The sequence below is a fragment of the Scyliorhinus canicula genome, chromosome 2 (genome assembly GCF_902713615.1).
Source record: "Scyliorhinus canicula chromosome 2, sScyCan1.1, whole genome shotgun sequence".
Taxonomy (NCBI): domain Eukaryota; kingdom Metazoa; phylum Chordata; class Chondrichthyes; order Carcharhiniformes; family Scyliorhinidae; genus Scyliorhinus; species Scyliorhinus canicula.
In genome coordinates, this window is record NC_052147.1 from 215,319,755 (window position 1) to 215,331,557 (window position 11,803).

Here is an 11,803-nt window from a genome sequence, read left to right on the forward strand (position 1 = left end):
GCGTCCCAGGATGGGGAATCTAGTCCATACCCCACGAGATGGTGAATCCAGCCCAGGATATTCAGCTTTATAAATAGAAGTATAAAGTACAAAAGCATGGATGTTGTGATAAACATTTATGAAATACTGGTTCAGTGTCCACAATAGTATTGTTATTGATTGTGGACATCGCACTTCAGGAAAGTGAAGGCTTCAGAGAAGGTGCAGAAAAGATTTACTTGAATGGTTCCCGGGTTGATGGACTTCCGTTTAAATTGAGCAGTTTGGGTTATTCTCCTTGTGGAAGTTTGATAGCGGTGTTCAAAATCATGAGGTATCTGAGCAGAATAGATAAGGAGAAACTAAGTGGCAAAATTGTCAGGAACTACAGGACACAGAATTAAAGTGACTGGCAAAAGAACCAAAAAGAATGCGAGGAGTACTGTATTTAGTGCAGTAAGTGGTTATGACCTAGTCTGCACTCCCTAAATTCAATTATGGATTTCAAAAGAGAATTGGATAAGCACTTGAAAAGAAAGAAATTGCAAGGCTAAGGAGAAAGGGCATTGGAGTGCGTATTAGAACATTGGAACATAGAACATAGAACGATACAGCGCAGTACAGGCCCTTCGGCCCTCGATGTTGCACCGACATGGAAAAAAAAACTAAAGGCCATCTAACCTACACTATCCCATTATCATCCATATGCTTATCCAATAAACTTTTAAATGCCCTCAATGTTGGCGAGTTCACTACTGTTGCAGGTAGGGCATTCCACGGCCTCACCACTCTTTGGGTAAAAAACCCACCTCTGACCTCTGTCCTATATCTATTACCCCTCAATTTAAGGCTATGTCCCCTCGTGCTAGCCACCTCCATCCGCGGGAGAAGGTTCTCACTGTCCACCCTATCTAACCCTCTGATCATTTTGTATGCCTCTATTAAGTCACCTCTTAACCTTCTTCTCTCTAACAAAAACAACCTCACGTCCATCAGCCTTTCCTCATAAGATTTTCCCTCCATACCAGGCAACATCCTGGTAAACCTCCTCTGCACCCGCTCCAAAGCTTCCACATCCTTCCTATAATGAGGTGACCAGAACTGTACGCAATACTCCAAATGCGGCTGTACAAGAGTTTTGTACAACTGCAACATGACCTCATGGCTCCGGAACTCAATCCCTCTACCAATAAAGGCCAACACACCATAGGCCTTCTTCACAACCCTTTCAACCTGGGTGGCAACATTCAGGGATCTATGTACATGGACACCGAGATCCCTCTGCTCATCCACACTACCAAGAATTTTACCATTAGCCAAATATTCCGCATTCCTATTATTCTTTCCAAAATTAATCACCTCACACTTCTCCACATTAAACTCCATTTGCCACCTCTCAGCCCAGCTCTGCAGCTTATCTATGTCCCTCTGTAACCTGCAACATCCTTCCGCACTGTCTATAACTCCACCGACTTTAGTGTCGTCTGCAAATTTACTCACCCATCCTTCTGCGCCCTCCTCTAGGTCATTTATAAAAATGACAAACAGCAACGGCCCCAGAACAGATCCTTGTGGTACGCCACTCGTAACTGAACTCCATTCTGAACATTTCCCATCAACCACCACTCTCTGTCTTCTTTCAACTAGCCAATTTCTGATCCACATCTCTAAATCACCCTCAATCCCCAGCCTCCGTATTTTCTGCAATAGCCGACCATGGGGAACCTTATCAAACGCTTTACTGAAATCCTTATACACCACATCAACTGCTCTACCCTCGTCTACCTGTTCAGTCACCTTCTCAAAGAACTCGATAAGGTTTGTGAGGCATGACCTACCCTTCACAAAACCATGCTGACTATCCCTAATCATATTATTCCTATCTAGATGATTATAAATCGTATCTTTTATAATCCTCTCTAAGACTTTACCCACAACAGACGTTAGGCTCACCGGCCTATTGTTACCGGGGTTATCTCTACTCCCCTTCTTGAACAAAGGGACCACATTTGCTGTCCTCCAGTCCTCTGGCACTAATCCTGTAGCCAATGATGACATAAAAATCAAAGCCAAAGGCTCAGCAATCTCTTCCCTGGCTTCCCAGAGAATCCTCGGATAAATCGCATCAGGCCCCGGGGACTTATCTATTTTCACCTTGTCCAGAATTGCCAACACTTCTTCCCTACGCACCTCAATGCCATCTATTCTAATAGCCTGGGTCTCAGCATTCTCCTCCACAACATTATCTTTTTCCTGAGTGAATACTGACGAAAAGTATTCATTTAGTATCTCGCTTATCTCCTCCGCCTCCACACACAACTTCTCACCACTGTCCTTGACTGGCCCTACTCTTACCCTAGTCATTCTTTTATTCCTGACATACCTATAGAAAGCTTTTGGGTTTTCCTTGATCCTACCTGCCAAAGACTTCTCATGTCCCCTCCTTGCTCGTCTTAGCTCTCTCTTTAGATCCTTCCTCGCTTCCCTGTAACTATCAAGCGCCCCAACTGAAACTTCACGCTTCATCTTCAGATAGGCCTCCTTTTTCCTGTTAACAAGAGATTCCACTTCTTTGGTAAACCACGGTTCCCTCGCTCGACCCCTTCCTCCCTGCCTGACTGGTACGTACTGATCAAGAACACGCAATAGCTGTTCCTTGAACAAGCTCCACATATCTAGTGTGCCCAACCCTTGCAGCCTACTTCTCCAACCTACACATCCTAAGTCATGTCTAATGGCATCATAATTGCCCTTCCCTCAGCTATAACTCTTGCCCTGCGGGGTATACTTATCCCTTTCTATCACTAATGTAAAGGTCACCGAATTGTGGTCACTGTCTCCAAAGTGTTCACCTACCTCCAGATCTAACACCTGGCCTGGGTGTAACATTACCCAAAACCAAATCCAATGTGGCCTCACCTCTTTTTGGCCTGTCAACATATTGTGTCAGGAAACCCTCCTGCACACATTGTACAAAGAACGACCCATCTAATGTACTCAAACTATATCTTTTCCAGTCAATATTTGGAAAGTTAAAGTCTCCCATAACAACTACCCTGTTACTTTCGCTCTTTTCCAGAATCATCTTCGCCATCCTTTCCTCTACATCTCTAGAACTATTTGGTGGCCTATAGAAAACTCCCAGCAGGGTGACCTCGCCTTTCCTGTTTCTAACCTCAGCCCATACTACCTCGGAAGAAGAGTCCCCATCTTGCATCCTTTCTGCCACCGTAATACTGTCCTTGACTAGCAGCGCCACACCTCCCCTCTTTTGCCCCTTCTCTGAGCTTACTAAAACACCTGAACCCCAGAACCTGCAACAACCATTCCTGTCCCTGCTCTATCCATGTCTCTGAAATGGCCACAACATCGAAGTCCCAGGTACCAACCCATGCTGCCAGTTCCCCTACCTTATTTCGTATACTCCTGGCATTGAAGTAGACACACTTCAAACCACCTACCTGAACACTGGCACCCTCCTGCGAAGTCAAATCTGTGCTCCTGACCTCTATACTCTCAATCTCCCGTACCCCAAAACTACAATCCAGGTTCCCATGCCCCTGCTGAATTAGTTTAAACCCCCCCAAAGAGCACTAACAAATCTCCCCCCCAGGATATTGGTGCCCCTCAGGTTCAGATGTAGACCATCCTGTCTATAGAGGTCCCACCTTCCCCAGAAAGAGCCCCAGTTATCCAGAAATCTGAATCCCTCCCGCCTGCACCATCCCTGTAGCCACGTGTTTACTTGCTCTCTCTCCCTATTCCTCATCTCACTATCACGTGGCACGGGCAACAACCCAGAGATAACAACTCTGTTTGTTCTCACTCCGAGCTTCCATCCTAGCTCCCTAAAGGCCTGCCTGACATCGTTTTCCCCTTTCCTATCTATGTCGTTAGTGCCAATGTGGACGACGACTTGGGGCTGCTCCCCTTCCCCCTTAAGGACCCGAAAAACACGATCAGAGACATCACGTACCCTTGCACCTGGGAGGCAACATACCAAACGTGAGTCTCTCTCGCTCCCATAAAATCTCCTATCTGTGCCCCTGACTATTGAGTCCCCAATTACTAATGCAATGTAATGCAATACTAATGTATTGTAGAGTTCTAGCGCAGAATCAAGAGGCCAAATGGCTTGCTTCTGTACTGCAACAATTAGATAATTCTATGGGTGGGACATTCCCATTTTTTGGTAGGGTGGTGCAGCAGGCAGGAAAAATGCCATTAAAGCTGCTGGCCCCGATGATTGCTTTCTCCGCTGTATCATTCGGCTCACAGCCAAAGTAAAATGGAAAGGGCAGGCCGCTCAATGTAACGCTGGTGGGGTGGGCTCAGTCAGCAACTCTGGACTTTAAAGGGCGCCCCCATACAAACAATTATAGATAGAACCCCCCTCTCCCAAACAACCTCCCCTCCCCCACGTAACTCGCTCCCACGGAACACCCCGCCATGGCTCACACACTCAGCATTGCCCCCTGGCACTTGCAGGAAGTGCCAGAGGCAGTGCCAAGGGTAAGTGCCTGGGCAGTGCTGGGGCAGTACTGAGGGGAGTTCCTGTGCAGGACCCCATCCCGATCTGAGGGATGTAGTCCCTGAACACCTCTGGTGGGTTCTGCTCGCCAGGTGCATGCTGTGGGACACTTCCTATTGACATGAATGGATAATCTGATGGGAGAAGGTTTTTCAGGCGGAGAGGCCTGATAATAAAATGTAATTTTATTCTAATGGGGATTGTGATGTTGAACGTCGGGGTTTTTGGTGGGGTTAGGGGGGTGGGGGTTGAGCTGCATGGGGCAATTGTGAGAGAAATCTTACCAGTGTGAATCGCGATTTGGGCCTCCAGCGGGATTTTCTGCTCCTGCTGCCGATACTGCTCACTGAAAACTGGAGTGGCAAATCCGTCCCATGATTCTATTGCATTCGTTTTAGACCCCAGGCATTTCTCACATCAATTACATGCATATACATTGTGCAGAAATATTTCCTATGTTTTTGTTTAATAAGCTATTAAGAAGCTAGATTTCTATTTGTTTTACATTACTTCAGAAAGAACATGCACAATTGTCTTGCATCTGAACAATTACACTCAGCAAATTGCATGATAGCCCAGAGGAGTTGAAGGCAGTTCCAGCATTTAAATTAATCTACTCAAACATTTTTCCAACCAATTAGTTACTTGTCTCAACTTGATCATGATCAAAGTACAACTTAAAATGAAACCTAGTTTATTTGATTCATCCGACTGCTGATAGTTATTTGTTTTTTTCTTGCTTAGTTTTATAATTCAAAAAAAACACTTGGTCTCCTTGAAGTGTGGTCAGGGGGATTTGAAATGAAGTACAAACTCTCAAATTTCATTTGTTCCATTGAGCAAACATTGCAGATTTTTAATGCAGATTTAGAATAATGCAGATTTTCTTCCTTTCATCTATACTTCTTCAAGGCTGTATGGATAGAAATATTTCAACTCCTGTTCACTAAGCTTTCCTGATGCTATTAAAATAATTAAGTCAATGGTACTTTAGCAAACAAGGCCACTTCTGTCATTCATCGGGTTTGGTTGAGATAATCTTAAATTAAATTGAATTGACCTGCATGTCTATTTAACACCAACTGAAGTGCATTACATTGACAATTATTCAGTGAAGAATTCTGATAATCAATACACATCTGTTTTAAAAATTGGATTGCCAATCATAACGGCAGACCTCTATCTGGAAGTCTGAATCAAATTTTCATCTGTCTCTTAAATGTTGAAGCTCAAGTAAGCAAATTTAAAAGGATCGGCTGGATCAAGTAGTGGAGTGCTCGATAGTTTAACCTTAATAGCGCACTTGTGAATTCTGACAAAAATATTTTTCTTTAATATTTGCTAATAGGATACAGATGACTGGCGAGCCAGCATTTATTACCACTGAGAATGGTGGAAAGTTGCCTTCTTGAACTGAAGTCTCTGTGGTGTAAGTATGCCAATAGTGCTGTTCGGAAGGGAGCTTCAGGATCTTGACTCAGTGACAGTGTGGGAATGGGTGATGTATCTCCAAGTCAGATTGGTATATCTCTTGCAGGTGGTGGTGTTCACATGTGCCTGCAGCTATTGTCCTTCGAGGTTGTAGAAGACATGGATTTGGAGATGCTGCCAAAGACAGCAAGTTGTTGCAGTGCATCTTGTAGATGGCACCAATGCTTCATTTGTGTGCTGGCGGGGGGAATCGGTATTTAAGGTAGTGGATGGGGTGGCAACTAAAGGGAGTGCTTTATCCTGGCTGGTGTTCTTGAATGTTGTTAGAGCTGCACTCTTCCAGGCAAGTGGGAAATATTTCATCACACTCCTGACTTATGCCTTGTAAATGGCATTGACGATCGAGTCAGGAGATGAGTCGATCACGACAGAATTCCAAGCATCTGACCTGCTCTTGTAGCCATAGTATTTATATTATAGAATCATAGAATGCCTACAGTGCAGAAGAAGGCCATTCAGCCCATTGTGTATGCACCAACCCTGTGGGAGGCACGGTAGCACAGTGGTTAGTACAATTGCTTCACAGCTAGTGACAATACTCGTGACAATAAGCGATTTTCATTTCATTTCATTTCAGTTCCAGGGTCCCAGGCTTGGGTCACTGTCTATGCGAAGTCTGCACGTTCGCCCCGTGTCACGGTGGGTTTCCTCCGGGTGCTCCGCTTTCCTCCCAGAGTCCAAAGATGTACACATTGGGTGGATTGGCCATGTTAAACTGCCTTTAGTGTCCAAAAAGATTAGGTTGGGTTACTAGGTAACTGGGATAGGGTGGAGATGTGGGCTTGGGTGGGGTGCTCTTTCCAAGGGCTGGTGCAGGCTTGATGGGTCAAATGGCCTCCTTCTGCACTGTAAATTCTATGATTCTATAACCCTTCTTTTTTAGATTTAGAGTACCCAATTTTGTTTTCCAATTAAGGGCAATTTAGCATGGCCAATCCACCTAACCTGCACATCTTTGGGTTGTGGGGATGAAACCCATGCAGACATGAGGAGAATGTGATTCTATAACCCTTCTAAAGAGCACTCTAGCCAAGTCCACTCACCCATCCACCCAGTCCTAACCCCATAACCTAACCCGCACATTCCAGGACATGAAGGGGCAATTCTATCATGGCCATTCCACCTAACCCGTACTTCTTTGGCCAGTGGGAGGAAACCGGAGCCAACTGGCGGAAACCCACGCAGACAAGGGGAGAAAGTACAAACGCCACTCAGCCAGTGACCCAAGGGCGGAATTGAGCTCGGGTCCCTGGCACTGTGAAACAGCAGTGCTAACCACTGTGCCATGGTGCCATCCAATGTATGGTTGATCCAGTTACATTTCTGGTCAATGACATCCCCCAAGGATGCTTATGGTGGCTGATTCAGCGATGGTAATGCAATTTAATATGAAGGGGAGATGGTTAGATACTCTCTTGTTCGAGATGGTCATTACCTGGCAATTCTATGGCACTTCCATTACTTGCCACTTTAGAGCCCATATCTGAATGTTGTCCAGGTATTGCTGCATGCAGACATGAACCTCGTCATTGTTTGTGGAGTTATGAATGTACGGAACACTAATCATCCAAGAACAAATCCTGTTCTGACTTTATGTCGGATAAAAAGCCATTGATAAAGCATATGAAGATGTTTGGTTCGAGGACATTCTTGTAGTAATGTTCTCATGTTGCAACCACAACCATCATCTTTTGTGCTGTATATGACTCTAGCCAGTGGAGAGCCTTCCCCCAATTGTATTTCACATCATTTTCATGAGGAATCCTGTGATATTAAGATTGCAGGAGTTGGGGATAATGATGAAGATTGCCAGAGAATACCGTGGGCAGCACGGTAGCACAAGTGGATAGCACTGTTGCTTCACAGTGCCAGGATCCCAGGTTCGATTCCCCGCTGGGTCACTGTCTGTGCGGAGTCTGCACGTTCTCCCGTGTCTGCGTGGGTTTCCTCCGGGTGCTCTGGTTTCGTCCCACAGTCCAAAGCTGTGTAGGTTAAGTGGATTGGCCATGATAAATTGCCCTTAGTGACCAAAAAGGTTAGGAGGGGTTATTGGGTTACGGGGATAGGGTGGAAGTGAGGGCTCAATTGGGTCGGTGCAGACTCGATGGGCCGAATGGCCTCCTTCTGCATTGTCTGTTCTATGTTCTATATCGATAGGCTGCAATATTGGGTGGAGAAATGGCAGATGGGATTAAACCGGACAAATGTGAGGTGAAACATTTTGGTAGATCCAATTCAAATGGGACCTATAAAATAAATTGCAGAGCGATCAGGAGCATAGACACACACAGCGATCTGGACGTGTAGGTCCACAGTTCCTTAAACGTGGCAGCACAGGTGGAAATGGTGGTCAGAAAGGCATTTGGCATTCTTGTTTACATTGGACGGGGTCTCGGGAAAATTATGTTACAATTGTATAGAACGTTGGTTAGGCCACATCTGGAATACTGTGACCAGTTCTGCTCACCCCACTACCAGAAGGACGTGGAGGCTTCGGAGAGAGTACAGAAAAGGTTTACCAGGCTGTTGCCTGGCATGGAGGGCATTAGCTTTGAAGAGAGATTAAATAAATTGGGATTGTTCTCCCTAGAGAAACTGAGGCTGCGGGGCGACCTGATAGATGTTTCTGAACTTAATTAGGGGTATAGATAGGGTGAACAGCTGGAGGCTTTTTCCCAGGGCGTAAATGACAATTACAAGGGGGCACAAGTTCAAGGTGAGGGGGGATAGGTTCAGTGGAGATGTGTGAGGGACGTTTTTTACACAGAGGGTGGTGGTGGCCAGGAATGCACTGCCAAGGGAAGTGGTTGAGGCAGTGGCGTTAGTGACCTTTAAGGCCCATCTGGATAGACACATGAACAGATGGGGTATAAGACCATATGACCATAAGACCATAAGACATAGGAGTACTCGGCCCATCGAATCTGCTACGCCATTCAATCATGGCTGATATTTTTCAGGGCAGCACGGTGGCACAGTTGTTAGTGCTGCTGCCGAGGTCCCAGATTTGATCCCGACTCTGGGTCACTGAGCGTGTGGAGTTTGCACATTCTCCCCATGTTTACGTGGGTTTCGCTCCCATAACCCTAAGATGTGCAGGGTAGGTGAATTGGCCACGTTGAATTGCCCCTTAATTGGAAAAAATTAATTGGGTACTCTAAATTTATATTTTAAAAAATGGCTGATATTTTTCTCATCCCCATTCTTCTGCCTTCTCCCCATAACCCCTGATCTTTTTATTGATCAAGAACCTATCCAAATCTGTCTTAAAGAGTTCCACGGATTCACTACCCTCTGGCTGAAGAAATTCCTCCTCATCTCTGTTTTAAAGGAACGTCCCTTTATGGGCTGGTTTAGCACAGTGGGCTAAACAGCTGGCTTGTAATGCAGAACAATGCCAGCAGCGCAAATTCCCATACTGGTCTACAACTATCCTGATCCGTATGTAAACTAGATTTTGTGTATAAGCTTCATAAGTAATGCTGGAAAACCTCAGCTGGTCAGACAGCCTCTGTGAGAAGAAAAAGAATTAATGTTTCAAGTCGATGACCTTTCGTCAAAACAGTTCTGATGAAGTCATCAATGTGAAATGTTAACTTCTTGCTTTCAGATGACCTGCTGAGTTTATCAGCATTTTTATTCCGTTTCTAACCTCCCATTTTTTTCCGGCTAACTTGGTCGACTGAACATTTCCAGCATTTTCCATTTTTACTTCAGATTTACAGCATTTGATGCACTTATGCTAAATCGCTGGCTTTTAAAGCAGACCAAGGCAGGCCAGCAGCACGGTTCAATTCCCGTACCAACCTCCCCGAACAGGCGCCAGAATGTGGCGACTAGGAGTTTGTCACAGTAACTTAATTGAAGTCTACTTGTGACAATAAACTATTATTATTATAGTCTGAGATTGTGTCCTCTGCTTCTAATTTTTCCTACAAGTGGAAACATCCTCTCCACCTCCACTCTATGCAGGCCTCGCAGTATTTTGTAATTTTCAATAAGATGCCCCCTCATTCTTCTAAACTCCAATGAGTACAGACCTAGAATCCTCAACCGTTTCTCATACGACAAACTCTTCATTCCAGGGATCATTCTTGTGACCTCCTCTGAACCCTTTCCAAGGCCAGCATGTCCTTCCTTAGATACAGGGCCCAAAACTGTTCACAATATTCCAAATGGGATCTGACCAGAGCTTTATACACCCTTAGAAGTATATCCCTGGTTTGGTATTCTAGCTCACTCGACATGAATGCTGATATTGTATTTGCCTTCCTAACGGCTAACTGAACCTGCAAGTTAACCTTAAGAATATCGTGAACAAGGACTCCCAAGTCCCTTTGTGCCTCTGATTTCCTAAGCATCTCCCCATTTAGAAAATAGTCAATGCCTCCATTCATCCTTCCATGTACATAACCTCACACTTTTCCACATTATATTCCATCTGCCACTTCTTTGCCCACTCGCCTCGCCTGACCAAGTCCTTCTGCAGCCCGCCTGCTTTCTCAATACTACCTGTCCCTTTACAGACCTTTGTATCAACTGCAAATGTAGCAATAATGCCTTCAGTTCCTTCTTCCAGATCATGAATGTATATTGTGAAAAGTTGTGGTCCCAGCACCGACCCCTGAGGTACACCACTAGTCACCGACTGCCATCCTGAACAAGACCCCTTTATCCCCACTCTCTGCCTTCTGCTGCCAGTCAGCCAATCCTCGATCCATGCCAGGATCTTACCCTTAACACCATGGGCTCTTAACTTATTTAACAGTATCCTATGTGGCACCTTGTCAAAGACCTTAGAATATAGAACATACCGTGCAGAAGGTGGCCATTCGGCCCATCGAGTCTGCACCGACCCACTTAAGCCCTCACTTCCACCCTATCCCCGTAACCCAATAACCCTTCCTAACTGTATTGGACACTAAGGGCAATTTATCATGGCCAATCCACCTAACCTGCACGTCTTTGGATTGTGGGAGGAAACCGGAGCAACCGGAGGAAACCCACGCAGACACAGGGAGAACGTGTAGACTCCGCACAGACAGTGACCCAGCAGGGAATTGAACCTGGGACCCTGGTGCTGTGAAGCCATAGTGCTATCCACTTGTGCTACCGTGTTGCCCAACTTTCTGGAAATTTAAATAAATCACGTCCACTTGTTCACCTTTGTCTAACTTCCTTGTTACTCCCCCAAAGACCTCCAACAGATTTGTGAGATATGACCTCTCCTTGACGAAGTGTTGCTGGCTCAGTCCTATTTTATCATGCACTTCCAAGTACTCTGCAATCTCATCTTTTTTTTAAAAAATAATTTTTATTGAAAGAGTTTTTCCATACAGACATTTACCCCTACTAATTTTTAAATTATTTACAACACAATCCCTCTAGGCAAAAATCCCTCCCTCGCCCGCCCTCTCGCGCGCACCCGTCCTCCCCCCCCCCCAATCAACAACTTAACAAACAAGGCAGCCTACAGTTTCAGACATGAGCAGCGAGCAGACTTGCCCGCGTTACAGTCGTGCATGTCCCCTCACAACCCTTGCTGCCCCCCCTCCCCTCCCCCCCTCCCTCCCCCCACCCCCGCCCCCCCCCCTCCCTCCCCTTCCCCCCCCCCTGGGTTGCTGCTGCCACGACCCCGAACGTCTATCTCTGATCTAAAAAGTCAAGGAAAGGTTGCCACCGCCTAGAGAATCCCTGTACCGACCCTCTCAGGGCAAATTTGATCCTTTCTAGCTGAATATAGCTAGCCATATCGTTAATCCAAGTTTCAACGCTTGGAGGCCTCGCGTCCTTCCATTGAAT